General features: G+C 42.4%; 1 protein-coding gene across 4 annotated transcripts in view; it reads left to right on the forward strand.

Annotated features, from left to right (window-relative positions):
• LOC140201573 (unconventional myosin-VI) overlaps positions 1-17,467 on the forward strand; it is a 265,342-nt gene that overhangs the window by 39,462 nt on the left and 208,413 nt on the right. For 3 of the 4 annotated variants that reach the window (XM_072265885.1, XM_072265887.1, XM_072265888.1), the window contains exon 2: positions 11,619-11,716. The exons of the other annotated variant lie outside the window; for it this stretch is intronic. The gene's annotated coding sequence lies outside the window, so the exon portion shown is untranslated. The remainder of the gene's footprint in view (positions 1-11,618; positions 11,717-17,467) is intronic. 4 annotated transcript variants of the gene reach the window in all.

A 17,467-nucleotide genomic window follows, 5' to 3' on the forward strand; every position in this document is an offset into this window, starting at 1 on the left:
CATCCACCTACACTCGTCCTGTGTTACTCCCATTTCTTTGTTCTCTCCACCGCCACACGAGGGGCAGTTTACTGCGACCAGTTAACCTGACGAGCAGCGTGTCCGTGGGACGTGCGAGGAAGCTGGAGCATCCGGAGGAAACCCATTCAAACATGGAGAACGTGCCAGCGCCGGGGCTGTGGGTTGCTGCTGCAGCCGCGGGCCGGTACAGTAGCACCGTGGGCTGTATCAGCGGTTCATTACCGGCTCCTGCTGATTTCCTTCCTGTCACTGAGATGAAATTCAGCTCACTCAGCACAGGCGTTTGAAGGTGTTTTTCTGAACGGGTATTGTGTTGTATGACCCACACTGATCGCCTTGACACATCCTGCTTGTATGCTGTCATCCAGTTATCCTTGTTTCCAGATCAATTCACCCCAGCACCGAGCTGACTCCACAGCCGATGGACAGGCTCATTTTTACGGGACTCTGCAGCTCATGTTCTCTCTATTATTTATGGTATTTTTATTTGCAGTTTGCCTTTTGCAAATTGCTTGTTTGTCAGTCGGTGTGCAGTTTTTCATTGATTCTGTTGTACTGGGAATGCCTGCAAGAAAATGAATCTCAAGGTAGCATTTGCTGACGTTGATAACAAATTTACTTTGAACCAATCTTGTGGGATTCAGTTTCAACAGGATAACTTGCAACAAAGCTCTATCAAGGTTGTTTAATCTCCCTTTCCAGTATACAAGTGTGAAGGAGAATGATCTGATGCACCACACACACTAAGATAAAGAACATAAAAATAAAACAATAAATGTAAGTACATAAGATATCTTACATTGATATTTTGGTCAGAAATGTTTCTAGTACTTAAAACACAGCAAATTTTGGGGGGTGGGAGGGGAGTGGAGAGGAAGTACTCTTTATTGCCTTGTTACCACTAACCCGATCCAGTGCAGAAGAATTGTGGGGACGATACTGAGTGAACGTGGCTGAATAAAGGCAACTTTAGATTGTGTCTGGTCAGTTGGTCATCTCCGACGTTCTGTGGTACAACCCTGACCACTTGATCTGCTGTTATCGTGCAGATATGGCTGCCTTAGCCAATGACAGTGACTGCGGTGTAAGGCTATAATCAAATATTCCACTTTCATCTTTATTCCACCCTTGAGATGGGAATGTAGATCCCCAGAGTGGTGCAGCATCATAACAGGCCCTTCGGCCCATTGGGTCTGTACTGACCATCAACAACTCACTTGCACTAATCCCTTTTTAGTCTGCCCAAGTTCCCTTTAATTCTCCCCCTTCAGGGGCATTTACAGCGGCCAATCCACCTGCCAGTCTGCGTGGCTCACGTGATAAGTCGTCCTAGCATCACTTGATTGATGCAAGTGACCAACAGTAGCCAGAAATCCCAAATGTAATCTGTATTTTGCAATGCGGTTAGTATAGAAGATTGCCAAAGGATACAGTGGGATATAGAATCAATCTGAACTGGAATGTGCTGCCTTATACCATGGTTTTAATCAGATTTTTAAACTGAACTGAACGTAAACTTGAAGGGAAGAATGCAGTTCTGGCTGTGAACAGTGCATGGCAGTGATCTGCTCACATTGGGCTGGGGGGCTGGGGGACTGAGTAGCCTCCTGTACAGTTGGCTTGGTTGGTCCAGCTGTATACTTTTGAATTTGAATGTGGTTTCACTGAATGTCAAAGTCAGGTTTATTGTCAAATGCACAAGTGTGGAAACTTGTACAACGCACGAAATGCTGGAGGAACTCCAGAGGTCAGGCAGCATTTATGGAGGTGTTTCCGGATGAGACCCTTCTTCAGGACTAGAAAGGAAGGAGGCAAATGAGCTAGAATAAGACGGTAGGAAGGGAAGACTTTCAGCCTGGCAAGTGGTGGGTGAGACCAGGGGAGAGGGAAGATGGGTGATTTCTCCATTCCTCTCTTTTTCCATTTTCCATTCTGGTCTCCTTCTCTTCCCTACACCTATGCATCACCTCTGTCTGTCTCTCTTTACCCCCCCCCCCCCCCATATCCACCCACCTGGTCTCCCCGTCACCTGCCAGCTTGTACACCTTCCGCTCCCCCCCCCCAACTTTCTTATTCTGAGATCTGTTCCCCTTCCTTTCCAGCCCTGCTGAAGGGTCTCAGTCTGAAATGTCAATTGTTTATTTGCCACCGTAGATGCTGCCTGACTTTGAGTTCCTTCAGCATTTTGTGTCTGTTCCTCAGATTTCCAGCATCTGCAGAATCTTTTGTAGCAATGGAAAAACTTACTACAACACCATCAGGGGTACAAAGAATCATAAAAGCACTAATATTCATGAGAAAATATAAATTAAGTTAAACAATTATACACAATTTTTACAAGAAAACACAATTAGTCCATATAAGTGCAAAGTGATCCAAGTGCTCATAGGGTTGCTAAAATGTGGTGATTAGGGTTTTGCCAGATGGTTCAAGAACCGAATGATTGAAGGAAGATAGCTGTTCTTGAACTTGGTGATGATGTTTCAGGCTGCTCTACCTCTTGCCCAATGGTAGCTGTGAAAAGACGGCGTTCCTCGGCTGGTGGGGATCTTTCATGGATATTGCTTTCCTGAGGCAGTGCAGTCCCTCCTGTAGGTAGAAAGCTGGTGGGGTGGAATGTGCCAGTGATGTATTGGCCAGAGTCCACTACTCCTGGCAGCTCTTGCATTCAGACTGCCGTAACAGACTGACACAGCCAGTCAGGATACTTCCAGCAGTACGTCTGTGGAAGTTGTTGGAATGTCCAGTGACAAGCCTTAATCTCCATGAACCAAGGGTTACATGGGTCATGTCCTCTTCTCAGTAGCCTGATGTGTGACATCACCAGGTTCAGAAAGAACTGCTGCCTTATTATAAACCATAACCCACACTCCAATAGAACACCTCTTGTACTGCCATACACTTGTTTGTAATTGTGATTTTCACTCTTGTTTTGCACAATCTTTTTCATAACGATCTTGTACAGTTCATGTGTAATATTTATTGAGATACAGCGTTGGACAGGCCCTTCGAGCTGTGCCACCCGTCAATCCCCCGATTTAACCCTCCCCTAATCATGGGACAATTTACGAAGACCAATTGACCTACCAACTGGTATGACAATAAACGCAACTTGTGTTGCCAAATTTCAGTTTGGGAAGTTGGTTTGGTACAGCTCGAGGAACTGCTGTCTCACACTCCTGACCTCTGTATGTGTGGAGTTTGCTGATTACTCCTCATGTCCAGTTGAGCGGGCTTGTTAGTCAATTACTGCCGGTGGGACGAGAACCATATGAGAGTTAGTGAGATAGGAAATGCTCAGTGAGTTGTATAGATTTAATTGGCCACATTGCTACCTGGTATGAGATAAGAGATGGGCTGATCAGTCCTCACCAAGACTGTTGTCTGTAGATGCCTTGATGGGAATTGCTTAATGCAAGAGTACCTGAAATGGGCTGAAGTTATTGTGGTGGAACAGTTAAACAGGGAGTTAAAGCCCGTGAGAGTTGCTGGACCATGATTTCAAGTATGATGCTACTAACTCAGTTGTCATGCATCTTTTCATTAACGTCTTGCAGTGCAGATACACGTTAAAAGAAATACAAGAGCTGAGTATTTTACTGTAGGTTGAATGAGTCATGCCCAAACCAGATTCTCTTTGCAAATGTTCTTTGATCTGAGCTTTGCATTTCTGTTTGAAGGGTTTGCAAATCTGAGGTCCTGTTCATTGATCACCTTGGACTAAACCATTGGGGTGAAATTCTTGCTTGCTATCAGTTACATTTTGCTCTTCGTTTTAGTGGTATTTGTTGTCTTCCAGTCACATTCTCACATTGTGTTTTGTGATTCCAGTGACAGTGGGGAACGACTTTGTTCTAATGACAGGAAGTCGTCATCCATTGGTTTCTGACAGAATCATGATGTGATGAAATGGGATAATGTATTGCATTCTAAAAGGGAGTAGGAGTTTTTCCTCTCAACTCTTCTGAAAGGTTAGCTGAGTGGACCTTGAATGATGTTTAGGTTTTTCTAGATTCCTGGCAGATCTGCTGTGGGGATTTAAAAAAACACTTCAGATGTACTCTTGCATATGCTGAGGCTACCTGGATTAGGAGACTTCAGTGCCTCAGGCAAATTGCCTGGGAAAAATTGAGATCAAAGTACCAAACCTGGAGCTACAGGAGACTGCAGATGTTGGAAGCTAGAGCAACAAACAATCTGGCATCTGTTTGAAGAGGCTTGATGGGAAGAACAATCTGCTGGAGGAACTTAGTGAGTTGAGCAGCATCTGTTGGGAAGGAATTGTTGACGTTTTTGGTCTCAATGCGGGGTTTCAACCGGAATCGGCGGCAATTCCCTTCCCCTCCACAGATGCTGTTTGACCTGCTGAGTTCCTGTAGCAGGATGTATGTTGCTCAAAGTACCAAACTTGTTTGTGAAACATTGTGTACAAAATGTAGTGCTGTAAGCTGACCTGAGATGTGGCTTCTTCAGTCCCAATCTATAGCAAGTCCAAGCTGCAGACCTGTTGTATCAATGCCACTGGGGATCTTGTCACCTGTGGGGCACGGGCATCCTGCTTCTCGTCGGCTAATGAAGCAGCTGGATACATTGTGGAGGTCAGAGCTGCTGGGAGTAATGCTGCTGTTGGATAGTCTGTGGGCTTGTTTTTTGTTGTTGTTGGGGCTGCTACATATGCTTCTGCCTCTGCCTAGGTGCATTTGTATCACTGTGGCTTTGCTGTTTAAGGGTGTCACTCAGTGTGGGACAGCTTTCTGTAGAGAAAATGTTCCTTCATGGGAATATATGAGCTGTTTGACTGAATCATTTGGTGTACGTGTCTTAGTGCTGAACTAACTTATGATTTTGTCAAAATAAATGGGGTTCAATTCTGCTTCTTAGAATCATAGTTCACCACAGCACAGAGACAGGACCTGCAGCCCATCTAGTCTGTGCCAAACTGGTAATCTGCCTAGTCCCATCGACCTGCACCGGGACCATAGCCCTCCATACCCGTCCCATCATGTACCTATCCAAATTTCTCCTGAATGCTGAAATTGAACCTGCGTTTACCACTTCTACTGGCAGCTTGTTTCACACTTGCCACCGTCTGAAATTCCCCGATGTTCTTCTGAAGAAATTTTTGGTGGTGTAATTCCTAATTAAATGGAATGATCTTAAATATGTGTGGTAGATGTTATTTGTCATTTGGGTACCCTGATACCTCAGCTATTTCATTTCTGAGTATCCTGGTAATATCTCTAGCAGCACCTGCAAGACGTGTTTATGATAAAACTTCACGATCTATGCCTTTTGTTTTTCATGTTTCAGGCACACTGAATCGTATTAATTCTTGTTCCATATCCAGCCATTTCACGGCACAAAATCCCTATACAGTATGATGGTTTGAGTAATTAGCTCTCACTGGGGGAGGACGCTGTGGAATGAATTTGTGGGGCCATATATAAAATGAGTCTAAATATTGTTCTTAATACTCCCTTTCTTCACTCTGTATCTACTTTTCAATAATTATGTGCCTGACGCAATCAATGTGTGGCTGTAAGATGCTTCTGATTTAGTTTTTGGAGTATGTTGGTACCCCCGTACTGCAATGGATTGTTTCAGTTGCTGAAGAACAATAGTACTATTGTGTTCACTTACAGCTGAGAACTACTACCGAGCACAGGAAGTTAATAATGTACTGCTCGTTTTCCTTCCGCGTTTAGTATGTTAAGTTTCAGAATCGGGTTTAATATCACTGGCAAATGTCGTGAAATTTCATTTCAATTTCAAACAGCGTTTCTTGGAGTCTCTTTGTGTGCTCTCTCAGGTTGAGCTTTGTAATGGCATTAGCAAAGGGTCCAACTATCACCTGTGTATTCTCAAAAAAGAACAGTGTAATTCTGTTGGGACTCCCCTCTGAATATGCAGTGTCTGTTACCTGCTAGCATTGATTTAGACTTTGCGTTTCTTGCATTAGTCATTGTTATTCTTAATCTACTGCATAGCAACTTTAATGGTGAATGCAAGTGACTTCCATATGCTGAAGAGTAAGTTAAGTGATCAATCCATTCTCTTAGTGATCCAAATCCATTAGGAGAAGGTCTTTTACTCCTTTATGTCTGTAGTTAATTGGAATAGCTTTTCAAATGCAGCTCATATGTTTTTTTTATTACATTTTTCATGTTTGTAAGCATGGCTTTGGGGACAGAGGCACGAGTTAGGGGTCAGGTTAGGGTTTAGGGATGGGGATGTGGGGGAATTAAAGGTCAGTCCAGAGTGCAAGTCTCTGCTTTACATTCAAAGGCCAGCGATGCAGATGTGGGACACCAGTGGGCATAGTGATTAGTGCAACACTGTGGTACTAGCGACCTGAGTTCAATTCCCGGCACAGCCTGTAAGGAGTTTATACATTCTCCCTGTGACTGCGTGAGATTTCTCTGGGTGCTCTAACTTCTTGCCACAGCCCAACGACATACTGATTTGTAGGTTAATTAGTCATTATCAATTGTCCTGTGATTAGGCTAGGGATGATTGGGGATTGCTGGGCCAATAGGGCTGAAGGGTCTGTTCCCCACCGTATCTCAATAAAACAAAATGTCAGATGTTGGATGGGCAGGAAGTGGATGAGACTCCCCCCCCCCCCCCCCATCACACTGATGGGCAGTAGGAATGAGTTCGGGTTACTCCCTCGCAAATCATTGTTTACACAGTGGAAGAACAAGCTGGATCAGGACTATCTATAGTCATGCAACTCAGGGACTTTGGCTGTATTATATATTTTTTCCCCTTGTGACTATGTTTTTCTGAAATCGTAACCGTATGTGCTGTGTGCTGTTGGTAATGTGTTTTCAGCTTGGCTCTGGAGGCACACTGTTTCGTTTGGCTGTATTAATGTATGATTGAATTTGTACTAGTGCAACGTAACCACCATCTGAACGGACAATGAGCAGATGAACACTATCTTACTATTTTAAAAAAAAAATTGCTCTCTTTGCGCTACTCTTTCATATATAGCACTTACTGTAATTTATAGTTTTTCAATTTATTAAATATTGCAAAGCAACAAATTTCACAACATATGCCACTGATATTAAACCTAATTCTGATTCAATCATGTCCATTCTTCATTCCCTCTGCTCCAGTATGCAGATATATACAGATGCTCCCAGTCTATCTTTGCTGGTCTTGTTTGTTTTTAATGAAATTGACATTTTTCCCAATTTGAGATCTTCATATCCAGTTCATCCTTGTCTTTTTTTCAAAACTACTTTGAAATATACTGAGTTATGGTCACTATGTCCAAAATTCTCCCCCACTGATTTGACAGGTCCCCAGGATAAGATCAAGGAAAGGATCTGTCTTTTTGGTCTGTCGAGATACTCAGTCAGAATCTATTTCAACATCGCTGGCATATGTCATGAAATACATTGTTTTGCAGCAACAGTACATTGCAATACATTATAAAAATCTATAAATTACGTTAAAATATTTTAAAAAATTTAATTAGTAAGTTAAAAAAAGAGAGCATAAAAAGATAGAAATAGTGAGGTAGTGTACATGGGTTCAGAAATCCAACAGCAATGAGAAAGAAGCCATTCCTAAAATGTTGAGAGTGTGTCTTCAGGCTCCTGTACCACCACCTTGATGGTAGCAATGAGGCGAGGGCATGTCCTGGGTGATAGGGTCCTTAATGTTCCCCAATGTCAGTACTGTGTCAAAGTGCTCTCCCGGAGACAGTTTTGAGAGGTGTGCTAACATTTATAAGACTATATTGAAGCTGGCTTGGAGATGCTCTCTGAAGACGGTGAACCCAATAATTAAGGGAGTTGTAATGAGCCATCATTGTGAACCTGAGAAAAATCATTTAACCACAAGTAGTCACTTCAGTTGTGCTTTTTGATGGCTAATATCCAAGCGGAGGTGACCAAATGATGACAGGCATATGATCATCACAGTGATGAAGTTGAGGGTTGTCGAGCTGGTGGGAATGAAACCAGTGTTTGACGTGGCAGAAGGCAGTGCTGTTTCACACACACTACCTCCCAGGTTACGTGGGCTGTTATGGAGGGCGTCCCATGTTAGAGGCTGAGTGATGGGAGAATCAATGGGGTCTGCTTGGTGCCCACACATATGCATGTTCTACCAGTCTGGTTGTTACCCCAGAGCGCATTTCTTATCGTGGTAACCAATGCTGAGGTCACATCTGGCGTGTTTCCAATCTGTGGTTCTGTTTTCATATCAAATTCAGACAGACCTGCAAAAGCTAGCATTAAACATCCTGCTTTATTGATCTTTTTCTCATAAAATTATTAAAAATTGGAATGCAGTCACTTTAGCCTTTCTTCGCCAATCACATTCTTCAGTAAGTTTCAACAGTTCTGCCTTGCACAGAATAGGTACTCTAGTAGTTTATACAAGAGGAGCCCTCGGGAGGAACGGACCTTTTCTATTGATTGGCAACATGATCGTCGACAGTGGCATATGGTTACAGACATGGAAAATGTTACTGTTTAGATAATGCAGCATGTGATTAATATTTAAAGCTACTTTATTAATGAAAAATTAATGTACAAGTTAGAAACCATGAGATAGATTATTATTGAATGTGTTGGCTTGGAGAAATCTTGTTGGGCCAAAGATTATAGCAAAGCATCTCTTGAAACAGCTTTCTTTAAATCTTGAAGCAGAAGACTTTTACTAATTACCTACAAAGTTGTGTTCACTACATTAATGTCCATGATTGTACTTGTCTGAACTGAAGGAACGGACAAACTTGTGCAAAATTGGAAATGGCCAACATTATTTACTGTTTTAAAAGTTACTGCAACAAGATATGAGCACATCTCTCAAAACCCATTTTGATATTGAAGAGGTATTGTTATATTTTTGGTAATATTTATCCAAACCATAATACATATTAGCTAAAAGTTCTTGGAAATTTGTATTACATTCTCTTGATGAAATAAAGCAGTTTCTGAGCTGTAGATTTGGTCAGATTGAACTCATTACAATCACACCATAGATTCTTGCATTTGCTGTTACAGTTTAAAAATGCTCTAATCACATAAAAATCAAATGGGTTGGATTGCAATTTGATAATGTGCTTTCTGAAGGAATGGAAGGCTACTTTCAAGGGCCATTGGTATCTGTTGAACAAAACTTTTCTCTGCCTTATCATTATATATTCAAAATAGTACAGTAATGTAAATTCAGTGGCGACTTCATTAGGTACACCTGACGCCAGAGGAGAATGGCCAGACTGGTTCAAGCTGACGAGAGGGCGACAGTAACTCCAATAACCACACGTTACAGCAGTGTGAAGAAGAGCAAGTCTGCAGGCACAACATGTTGAAGCTCTAAGTAGATGGGCTACAGCAGCGGAAGACCAGGAACATGCATTCAGTCACCGTTTTAATAACTACAGAAGGTACCTAATAAAGTGGCCACTGTGTTGCATCCTGGCCCCAGAGGAACGATATTTCATTTAGCTGTATACATGCATATGGTTGAATGACAATAAACTTGATCTGCAGAATCTGTTGTGGGATAATGGAAATCAGTCCAGCAATGCTCAAGCCATTGGACCATTCTATCGATGTCTTTAATCTTGTGTTCGATTTTGCTGCAAAAGTACTTCATCTCTTCAATGCTTAGCTCCATTTCTTAATGCCACACTGACATGTCTGTCCACAGTCTACTGCTATATTGAGGGGAGATGCAGGTGAGAGGAGCAGTGCCTCTATTCCACCTTGGTAGTCTTGAACCTGATGACAGGAAAGTTGATTTCTCAGACTTCTGATAATCACTCTCTCTGTCCCCTGATCCCTTTGGCCGCCTTCACGCCTTCTCTTTATCTCCCTTGCCTTGCAATCTGCCCATCACCTACACATCCCTTCCTTTGGTTCACTACCTCACCTCTTTCCATGGCTCATTGTCACCTCCATCAGTTTCCATCTTGTCAGCCCCTTAAACCTTCCAACTTCTTGCATCATTCTCACTCTCCTGCCTGTCGAGGCCCTCTCACCTGGATTCACCTATCGCTTACCAGGTCTTGCACCACCTATTCCCCCTCCCTTCGCCTTTTTATCCCTGCAAGGTCCCCTCTTTCTTTCCCATCTTCACGAAGTACTTGACTTGAAACATCATTTCCTGTCATCGATGCTGCCTGACTGAGTTCCTCCAGCATTTTGTGTGTTGCTCCAGATTTCCACTTTTGAAGTCACTCTTGTGTTTGGAAGTAACAGACTAGCTTTGCTCACCCCTTTTGTCATCAGACCAGTTTCATTATGAGCATTTCTGAAAAGTTTAAGTATTCATGAATATTGGGTTCAAAGAAGAACTCTAGCCTAATATAGCAAGTTAGAAATATTCCTTGGTGTCCTCAGGCCATTAAAGTCAGTTGAGGGATCAAAGCATTTCATATTTACCCATTTGCCCATACTGGATGACACTGATGACTTGTTATACCGAGGGAGCTTTCGTCCATGCAAGGTCTCGAACCTGCTGCTCTACAATCCTTCCAGATGCCTGCTTTCCTGCTCTTCTGGTCTTGAATGGCAGGCTACACAATATATTAATTCATCAGCCTGGGTCTTGCATAGCAGTTTGGCTTGTGAAAAGAGTGAGCGAAATAGGCATGTGTTCATAACTAGACATGGCCGTTTCAGAATGAGATGAGGAGAAACTTGTTTATAGAGTAGCCATTAATTAGAAAGAGAAATACCAATTATACCCCATCGCATTCATTTTATTATTGAATTCAAGGTGGGAAATGAACTTTGGAAGTAACAAGACATACAATTTATATAGCAACATTTAAGCAGAATTGTACATCCTCTGTTTCTTGGTGGGCTTGAGATGATGTGAGTAGCCACATGTTTGCTGAGTGCAAGGATTAAAAAGCAAGCAGGACCTTCAGAACTTGGTGGGCTTGAGATATCATGGTTATTAGTCACTTGCCATCAGACTATTTAAAAAAAACTTTCCTAATATTGATTGGCACCTCCTTCATGAAAAAAGTTTGGATGGAGTGGAATTTGTCAGGTGCATCCTGACACAACCTGGTAACTTTCCTCTAGTTAGGGCTAACTAGAGGAAAGACCATACTGGATCTGATACTGGGCGGTGAAGCTGGTCAGGTGTCAGATCTCTCAGTGGGTCAGCATTTTCAGAGACAATGACTCCAACTCCCTGTCCTCACTGATGCCTTGGAGAGGAACTGAAGCAGATGGTATGAGAAACATTAATGAGGGAAGGGGGAATTACGATGCTATTAGGCAAGAGCTTGGGAGCATAAACTGGGAATGAATGTGCAACAGAAACATGGAAGTGGTTTAAGGAGCACTTGATTAGGATTCTGGATAAGTTTGTCCCATTGAGGAAGAAAAGGACGATAGAGTGAAGGAACCATGGTTGACAAGAGATGTGGAACGTCTAATCAAGAGGAAAATGGATTTTTACTTAAGGTTTAGGAAGCAAGGGCCAGACAGGACTCTAGAGAAATAGAGTAGTCAGGAAGGAGTTGAAGAAGGGACTTGGGAGAGCTAGAAGTTTAAAGTACATTTATTATCAAATTATGTATACATTATACAACCTTGAGATTTGTTTACTTACAGGAAGCCACAAAGCAAGAAACTCAAGAGAACCCATTTTAAAAAAAGACCAACAAACACCCAGTGTGCAGAGAGAATAAAGAGGGCATGAGAAGTTCTTGGTGAGTAGGATTAAGGGAAAACCACAAGGCATTTTACATGTATGTGAAGTACAGGAGGATGACTAGAGTGAGGAGAGGAGGTCCTCAATGAATACTTTGCTTCAGTATTCACCGGTGAGAGAACTTGATGTTTATGTGGAGAGTGTATAACAGGCTGATCTGCTACGACATGTCGACATTAAGAAAGAGGATGTGCTGGAACTTTCGACAAGTAAGTACCTGGAGCCAGACAAGATGTACTCCAGGTTACCATGGGAAGTGAGGGAAGAAATTGCTGTACTTTTCACAATGACCTTTCCATGCTCACTGACCACAGGAGTAGTATCAGGTAATTAGAGAGTAGCAAATGCTATTCCTTTGTTTAAGAAGGGGAGTGGGGATAGCCCTGGGAATTGTAGTCCGGTGAGTCTTCCTTCAGTGGTGGGCAAATTATTGGAGAAGATTCTTAGATAAAGGATGTGTGAGCAGTTGCAGAGCATAGGTTGATTTGGGATAGTCAGCATGGCTTTGAGGGGCAGGTCATGCCTCACCAACCTGATTGAATCCTTGAGGATGTGCCAAAGCACTTTGAAAGTAGAGCAGTGGCTGTGTATATGGATTTTGGCTCATTCAGAAAGTCAAGAGGCATGGGATCCAGGGGAACATGGCTGTGTTGTTTCGGAATTGGCTTGTCTGTAAAAGCTGGAGGGTGGTTGTAGATGGAACGTATTCTGACTGAAGGTCGGGATCCAGTGATGTTCAGCAGGGATCAATTCTAGGACCACTGCTCTTTGTGATTTTTAAAAAGAAAATTATAAATGACTTGGATGTGGAAGTGGAAGGGTGGGTTAGTAAGTTTGCAGATGATGTGAAGGTTGGTGGAGTTGTGGATAGTGTGGAGGGTTGTTGTATATTACAGCGGGACATTGACGGGATGCAGAGCTGGGCTGATGAGCGATAGATGGAGTTCAATCCAGAAAAGTGTGAAGTGATTCACTTTGGAAGTTTGAATTTGAAGGCAGAACACAGGGTTAATAGCAGTATTCATGGCAATGTGGAGTAACAGAGGGAGCTTGGATCCCTTAAAGTTGCTGCGCATGTTGATAGGGTTATTAAGAAGGCATATGGTGTGTTGGCCTTCATTAGTTGGGGAATTGAGTTCAACTCTGTCTATACACTGTATAGAATCCTGGTTAGTCCACTTTGGAATATTGTGTTCAGGTCTGGTCACCTCACTACCAGAAGAATGAAGATGCTTTGGAGCAGGTTCAGAGGAGATTTACCAGGACACTGCTGGATCAGAGAAAGTGAGGATCAGTTGAGTGAGCTGGGGTTTTCACTCTGGAGTGGACCTTATGAGAGGTGACCTTATAAAGGTGTACAAGATGCTAAGAGGTATAGATTGGATGGACAGCCACGGGCTATTTCCCAGGGTGGAAATAACTAATGTATGGCATAATTTTAAGGTGATTGGAAGAAAGTGCAGAGGGGGGTGGATGTCAGAGGTATGTTCTTTCCAGTGAGAGGTAGGTGCATGGAACACCTTCCCAGCGCTGGTGACAGAGGTGGCAGATACATTAAGGGCATTTAAGAAACTCTTAGGTAGGCACACGGATGATAGAAAAATGGGATGGCCATGTAGGAGGGAATTGATCTTAGAGTAGGTTTAAAGGTTGTAAGTGAAAGGGCCTGTACAATACTGTAGTGTTCTATGGTACAACTCTTGAGTGCTGGTGCCTCAAACTCCAAGGTAAATTTCTGTCATTTCTCCTTTTTAAAAGAACTTCTCTGTTGGACACGGCTTTCATACACTCTGTTGCCTCAGTGTTGCACTTCAGCAGGGAAGATTCCTGCGAAACAGTTTGGGATACTTTTATTGTATAAAAGGTATTAAAGATACATAATTTGGTTTAAGGCTGCAAAAATAATAGTACTATGCATCATGAGTCAGGAGATTTTCAGATGACGGATTACAGATGTTATAAATGTTTTTACCAGACCTCTGGGGGGGGGGCGGTGTTCAAGAATACACTTATAATAAAATTAATTGGTTCTAATTTCAGCTGGTTGGTGAGATGGTAACCAAGGCATGCAAGCTTATGGCAACCACAAAGAATTAAAGGGGAGCTTGCAAAGAGAAAAGGAAGGTGGATAGAATGCAGAATCATCTGCCTCTGCATGGCTGGAGCAGGATTGATGGCGTCTGAGGGGCTCGGAGTTGGGTAGTTAATGAAGAATGTAGTCAGGACAAAACGGATGATTTTTGTTTCTGTTTTCTCCAAAGCCGTGTCTTGTTGCACTTGTTTCATACTGTTTTGCACAAGGTGCATTTAGATAGTTTTGATGCAAGAAAGAGGTGAACCTTGCCTCCATGGGCTCTGGCTGTGCTCCTCACTGCCTTGGTGAAGCAGCGATAAACCTCACCCACCCCAGATGTTCCCTGTTCTCCCCTTTCTCTTTCAGCAGTAGGTACAAAAGCCTGACAGCACGTTACTAGCAAGCTTCCATCCCAGTCTTGTAGCACTTTCAAATTGTTGCTGAATACAATTAGATGAACTCTTGACCCCTCTGTCTATTTTGTTAGGGCCTTGCACCTCATTGTCTACCTGTACTGCAGGTAGAGTTGAGTCTGGATCATTGTCTACCTGTACTGCAGATAGCTTAGAGTCTGGATCATTGTCTACCTGTACTGCAGGTAGCTTAGAGTCTGGATCATTGCTGTCTGACTCTGAAAGTAGAATAAATGTTCACTCAAGGAAGGGGGATACTTCAGAAAGTTTAAAACTGCCAAATGAACTTCTAACCTGACCAGCACACTTGGGCTTTTGAGCCCTGAGAGTTCTCTAAAGAGGTTTATTCCTGCTCGGAGGATTTGCATATCTGTAGTTCAAAACATTGCTTTTCGGTGAATGTGTTTAAATGTGTCAGTTATCTTACTAAGGGTATTTCACTTTAGCCATGGCCCATCAAGACACATTTTTACTAACAAATCCTGGTGATGAGGGGTCGTGGGCAGAGTCACTGTTATTTGGATGTAAGCTGAAACAATGTTGGGGGCCAACTAGAATAAAATGGGATTTGTTGGAGAAGCGCAAGAAGAATTTTGTCACAACCTCTCAACATGTAACCTTCACCAAATGCTGAGGAACTATGTCACTCCCAATCAGTGACCCCTTGTGCTCAAGTGTTTTGCTTTGCCCTTCAGTTTAAACCTTGGAATTCCACACGAATCAAAATTGTGTGCATCACTGCAGTGGTTCAGAAGGCAACTGCTGGTTCTCCTGAATTTTATAACAATAGGACAATCAATTTTATTTTACTCCATAGATTAATACTTGGTAGGGAGGAGAAACGCTAGTTTTTTTTTTGATGAAGTGTCTTTGATTCAAAAGTTATGGTAATTCCAGCAGTTAACAATAGCATTCACGCTTTTTCGGTTACGGGCTGTTGGGCCAAAAGTCTTGTTTCCACACTGTATGACTGGAAAAATATTCAAATAATGAAAGTATTTAAATTCACCAAAGCTTGCCATTTGTTGTAAAATGTAGACTGCACCATGCTTAAAAAAAAACACTAAGACTTTGTATGTTCAGGATGGGAAAGATGTTTCACTGAATCTAGGTAATGTTCTTTAACTTTGCATGTCATAGAGGTATAGAAAAGTACAGTCAATATGTGGAAAGTTTAAAATCACCTCTATAACAACTTTGTTTCTTGTGACAGTCTGTGATCTTACAGGTTTATTCCTCTAAGTCCTGTGGACTGTTGGGTGGTCTACATTATAACCCCATTAATATGTCATACCTTTCTTATCCCATCAGTTCCACCTATAAAGCCTCATAGATCGAGCTCTGATGCAGAACGATGCTCTGACTGACATTTTTCCTTACTGGTAATACCACAGCTCCACCTCTAATCCCTTTTGCTCTGTCGTGTCAAAAACAATGGAACTCTGGAATACTGTATTGAGCTGCCAGTCCTGACCCTCATGCAAACAAGTCTCTCTAATGGATACAATATCATAATTTTACTTGTTGATTCATCCCCTGAGCTCATCAGCCTTACCTACAATACCAGCATTGAAATACACACAGCTCAGAACGCTATTCTAGACTGGGTATTGAGCAATGAGGAAGGGTTAATTAGCAATCTTGTCGTGAGAGGCCCCTTGGGTAACAGTGACCATAATATGGTGGAATTCTTTATTAAGATGGAGAGTGACATAGTTAATTCAGAAACAAAGATTCTGAACTTAAAAAAGGGTAACTTTGAAGGTATGAGATGTGAATTAGCTAAGATAGACTGGCAAATGACACTTAAAGGGTTGACGGTGGATATGCAATGGCAAGCATTTAAAGATCGCATGGATGAACGACAACAATTGTTCATCCCAGTTTGGCAAAAGAATAAATCAAGGAAGGTAGTGCACCTGTGGCTGACAAGGGAAATTAGGGATAGTATCAATTCCAAAGAAGCAGCATACAAATTAGCCAGAAAAAGTGGCTCACCTGAGGACTGGGAGAAATTCAGAGTTCAGCAGAGGAGGACAAAGGGCTTAATTAGGAAGGGGAAAAAAGATTATGAGAGAAAACTGGCAGGGAACATAAAAACTGACTGTAAAAGCTTTTATAGATATGTGAAAAGAAAAAGATTGGTTAAGACAAATGTAGGTCCCCTACAGACAGAAACAGGTGAATTGATTATGGGGAGCAAGGACATGGCAGACCAATTGAATAATTACTTTGGTTCTGTCTTCACTAAGGAGGACATAAATAATCTTCCGGAAATTGTAGGGGACGGAGGGTCCAGTGAGATGGAGGAACTGAGGGAAATACATGTTAGTACGGAAGTGGTGTTAAGTAAATTGAAGGGATTAAATGCAGATAAATCCCCAGGGCCAGATGGTCTGCATCCCAGAGTGCTTAAAGAAGTAGCCCAAGAAATAGTGGATGCATTAGCGATAATTTTTCAAAACTCTTTAGATTCTGGACTAGTTCCTGAGGATTGGAGGGTGGCTAATGTAACCCCACTTTTTAAAAAAGGAGGGAGAGAGAAACCAGGGAATTATAGACTGGTTAGCCTAACATCGGTGGTGGGGAAACTGCTAGAGTCAGTTAGCAAAGATGTGATAACAGCACATTTGGAAGCGGTGAAATCATCGGACAAAGTCAGCATGGATTTGTGAAAGGAAAATCATGTCTGACGAATCTCATAGAATTTTTTGAGGATGTAACTAGTAGAGTGGATAGGGGAGAACCAGTGGATATGGTATATCTGGATTTTCAAAAGGCTTTTGACAAGGTCCCACACAGGAGATTAGTGTGCAAACTTAAAGCACATGGTATTGGGGGTAAGGTATTGATGAGGATAGAGAATTGGTTGGCAGACAGGAAGCAAAGAGTGGGAATAAACGGGACCTTTTCAGAATGGCAGGCGGTGACTAGTGGAGTACCACAAGGCTCAGTGCTGGGACCCCAGTTGTTTACAGTATATATTAATGATTTGGATGAGGGAATTAAATGCAGCATCTCCAAGTTTGCGGATGACACGAAGCTGGGCGGCAGTGTTAGCTGTGAGGAGGATGCTAAGAGGATGCAGAGTGACTTGGATAGGTTGGGTGAGTGGGCAAATTCATGGCAGATGCAATTTAATGTGGATAAATGTGAAGTTATCCACTTTGGTGGCAAAAGTAGGAAAACAGATTATTATCTGAATGGTGGCCGATTAGGAAAAGGGGGGGTGCAACGAGACCTGGGTGTCATTATACACCAG

Source organism: Mobula birostris, chromosome 8 (assembly GCF_030028105.1).
Source record: "Mobula birostris isolate sMobBir1 chromosome 8, sMobBir1.hap1, whole genome shotgun sequence".
Taxonomy (NCBI): Eukaryota; Metazoa; Chordata; class Chondrichthyes; order Myliobatiformes; family Myliobatidae; genus Mobula; species Mobula birostris.